This window comes from Equus przewalskii, chromosome 23, assembly GCF_037783145.1.
Source record: "Equus przewalskii isolate Varuska chromosome 23, EquPr2, whole genome shotgun sequence".
NCBI classification, from domain to species: domain Eukaryota; kingdom Metazoa; phylum Chordata; class Mammalia; order Perissodactyla; family Equidae; genus Equus; species Equus przewalskii.
The window spans coordinates 27,179,170-27,183,137 of record NC_091853.1 but is presented as its reverse complement, the minus strand read 5'-3'; the positions used below and the strand labels follow the sequence as shown (position 1 = coordinate 27,183,137).

Below are 3,968 nucleotides of genomic sequence, written 5' to 3'. Positions count from 1 at the left end.
CCATTTGTCAGAAAGCATATGAAGATCTTGACGCTTCAGTGAATGCTTGGATGAGTGGAACATTCCAGCTGGTCATTTAGTACCTCGTGGAGTCAATTTCTTTCACTCGACTAATGCAGACTGAGGACCTACTACGTGCCAGGCACTTTGTGTAGTCCTGGGGATATGGTGATGACCCACACACAGTCCCTGTCCTCATGGAGAAGGAGAAAGGTATTAAGCAAATACCTATAGAAATACTCAAATAGGATTCAGAAGCTTCCTGAGGAGGAACTCACACAGGTGTCCCAATGATGGTAGCTCAGGCTTCTATGCCAAAAGTCAATCAGAGCGTAGCATAGTGCCCTTCAGATGTATCCCCTATCCTCACCTTTTTAGCCTTTTGTCTGGGTCTAAGAGGGGGGATTCTGGAGGAAACCCTGAAAGGGCAGTTTCACTGAGGTCACTGGGGCACTGGGAAACCAGTCCTGCTTTGGCCGCATCATAGGAGAGGACAGGCGTTTCCTTTCTTCAGCACCAAGCAGGATGGATGGCTCCTGCCCCTTGGACCCCAAGGAGATAAGGTGCTGGAGGCCTGGGAGTGAGAGGAAGCAGTGCCCCGAACATCAGCAACTGGTCCCGGAGAGCAGGCCCAGCACCAGAGGCGGCAGGGCTGGCGAATCTAGGCCCCATGGGGAGCCGGAGCCTTGGCAGTGGACAGTGCTGAAAGGTGCCGGCAGGCTGGGAGTGCGTTCAGAACGGAGAAATCCTCTTTGTTAGCACATGTAAGACACCGCCCAGGGAATAAGGACTTAGAAGAGGAGGGGAAGTTCCCGACAATAGGAGGAGATGAAAGCCAAGAAATTTCAGTGCCATGAATGACAATGCAGCATGACCCCCCGCTGGTGTACCCTAGGAAAGTACCAGGTACATTAAAAAGAGTCAATGATATGAAGTTGATAATTGTACTGTGGTTATGTATGAGAAAAATCCCTCTTCTTAGAAAACTCGCACTTATCTAGGAGTAAAGGGCCATGATGTATGTAACTTACCCTCAAATCATTCAGGAAAAAAATGTGTGTGTTGTGCACGAGTGTGTGTGTGTACAGAGAGAGTGCATAAATGATAAAGCAAATGGCATAAAATATTAACAATAGGTGAACCTAGTTAGAAGGCATATGTGTGTTTTTGTACAATTTTTATTTTTGCAATGTTCTGTAAATTTTAAATTATTCCTAAACAAAAAGTTCATAAAACAATGACATTACAGTGTGATGCATGTCCTAATTAGTGTAGGACAAAGCAGAGCAGTAGGTCAAGGAGAAAGCCATCAGCTTTGCCTGGGGGTGGGGGTGTCAGGGGGAGCTTCCCCGAGGCTTAAGCAGAGATGAAGGATGATGTCCTGACAGGGATGCATGTGAGGCTCTGGAGCAGCTGACTGAGGTGGGAGGGGGGTAGGCGGGAGGCAAGAAGTGTAGGGTCAGACCTGTCCTGAGTGTCTGATTACCTAATAAACACTGCAGCGCTCGGATGAAGCAGAGTCCCCCGCCTCAGATGGTGAGTGTCACCTGTGTGACCAATGCTCCTCTGGCCAACCACACGCCCCTCTTACTCCCCAGATGGTGAGTGTCACCTGTGTGACCAATGCTCCTCTGGCCAACCACACGCCCCTCTTACTCCCAGAGGCCCAGCCCAGGGACCTTCAAAGGGAAGCATGCCAGAGGGAGGGGCCAGCAGCCTGGGCAGGGCTGGGCAGGGCTTGCATAGTTTGGCTCTTCCCAAAAGGGCTCAGCACTTCACTTGAGTCAGGACCCTCTGCAGAAGCAGGGAGCTCTGAGTCTGCACCTGGCAGGGAACTCTCAGCTGTGGCATCTGTGAGGAAGGAAGGAGGGAGCTCTCTGTCCCGGTGAGGATTTCTGAGTGGGCGACAAGACCTGTGGGTGTGGGGAGCAAAGATGCGAGCTCAGGTCTGGTCTTGGCCTCAGGGATTGAGAGTTTCCAAGAAAGCAGCCCATGGCCCCTTAAGAACTTCTAGGATTGGGAAGGGATGGAGGCTATTCGGGGAGGTTCCAGAATGCCCAGAAGCCCATCACTTTCCATTTGCAGTTTCTTGACTCAGAAAGGACAGAGAGCAAGGATGAGAGGAAGGGAAAGGATGGTGCAGCCAGTGACTTGTGCATCTCCTTTCCCCTTAGGGGACAATGGCCAGATTCTGCTTCCTGCTGTTCGTCTCTGTGGCCACCAGAGGGTGGAGTGCAGGTAAGTGACTCAGGCGCAGCAGTTTCTTCAGCTCACCTATCCTGTGCAGGAGAGTTGGGGGTAGAGTTGGGCTGGATGCTGACATCCTGGGCCCGAAGGAGAGTCGTGGAGATGCACAGAAGCCACACGTGGCAGCTGACTTGAGATGTGGCCTGGGTGCTGATTGCTGGCCTCTCCAGGCGTCTGATCTGAAGTAGTCACAGTGTTAGCTAAGTCATGTCCTGGGGCCCCACTCTGTGCCTGTGTGTGGCTGTGAGGGGGCTCAGGAAGGGGATGGTAGGGACTGTGTCCCCTCCCGGCTACTCCTGCCCCTGTGGCCTTGGCCTCTGCCTCTCCAAAGGGAGCTAGGTGGTCATGCTGTGTCCCGGAACATCCCCCTCTAGTCCCCATCCTCCCAATTCCATTCCTCACAACAGGCGTAACGATAGTTTTCAGTTTTGGTTAGTTGAGAAGAAGAATTCAGTGTTAAGCCTGTACGAGATCATGGTCAGATAGTCTTAGCAGACGGAATCCTGGGTGCTCACAGTATAGTGACGAACTGGCGAAGTGGGCAGGGGCTGGGAGCTGATGCCAGGAAGGATGGTATCAGGCAACAGACTGTAAATGAGAATTATTCTCACATCCTCCAGCAGTGGTCCAGGCTCCTGAGATGTTCCAGGTGGGCAAAACCTGTGCCTCCTCCCTTTCTTTCCTGCCTAGAAGCTGCAAGGAACTCAAAGAAAGTTGCAATAGAGCAGGTGGTGAGTAATAAACCAACCCAGCCTTCTCTCCTTGAAGACACTTTTTAGCTAAACAGAGCCCAGGCACGGAAATCAGGAGGAATGTACCCACCACTACTGTCTGTTCTGGCTCCAGCTCCCACCCAAGCAGCTTTCCAGTGGGAATTTGGAGGCTTTGTGTCCCACCCAGTCACAGCAGGCATGATCTCCTGAGCACAGGGAGAAGGCAGTGTTCCTGGCGACACATGGGGTGGTGGCAAGAGCCATGATGAGTCTAAGATTTTCCTCTAGTTGTGAGCTAATGTTAGCCTGCCAGTTTCATGGGTGCTGGCAGGAAGCATGAGACTCCAGAAGCTGAGACGAAGACCTTTATTATTCACAGCAATAGCAGTAGCCAGAGTATCAGCATTTTCTCGTGCTGGTTCCCTGAGCCCCATTTCCAACACGGTGATGTGAAGAGGGCCAGGAGACATCTGCACAGGTAGTGGTTTTGTCAAGCAGGCTGACAAGTGGACTGGTAAAGAAACAACAAGCCTTTTTTAGATCAGACAGTTTATTACTCACATAGACTGCAAAACCAAGATAGCAAAGGTGTCACCTTCTCCCATCCCTTGGCCCAGAGGACAGCACAGAAATGAAAGGGGCCGGATGACAATGTAACATGGGTAGTGAGGGACTCTGATACAGAGACTCAGTGTGTGCCAGGCACTAAAGATACAGAGCTGGACAACGCTTAAGACCCATGATCTTAAGTAGCACACAAATACAGGTTGATAGAGCAAAATGAATCAATGCAAAATATATAGAAAAAATATATATGCATACCTTTAATGTGAAGAGAGTGGAAGGACTTGGAGAATGCAGTAAGGCAAACTTGGCCTCATGGTCACTGATGTGGGACAGGGGTGCTGTCCTGAGATTCAGCTATTACGTCTTCTCCAGCAAGTCCATCACTGTCAGCCCCTGCGACGTTCCTCTTGGGCCATCTTTATTGCATGCACTTGTCACTTG

The 3,968-nt window shown here is 50.9% G+C and overlaps 1 long non-coding RNA gene across 1 annotated transcript; it reads left to right on the top strand.

Annotated features, from left to right (window-relative positions):
* Window positions 1-1,752: 1,752 nt before the first annotated feature.
* Window positions 1,753-3,639, top strand: LOC139078894 (uncharacterized). The gene is made up of 3 exons (XR_011532072.1): window positions 1,753-1,885; window positions 2,175-2,238; window positions 2,868-3,639. It is a non-coding gene; the product is annotated as an uncharacterized lncRNA (long non-coding RNA).
* The last annotated feature ends 329 nt before the right edge of the window (window positions 3,640-3,968 follow it).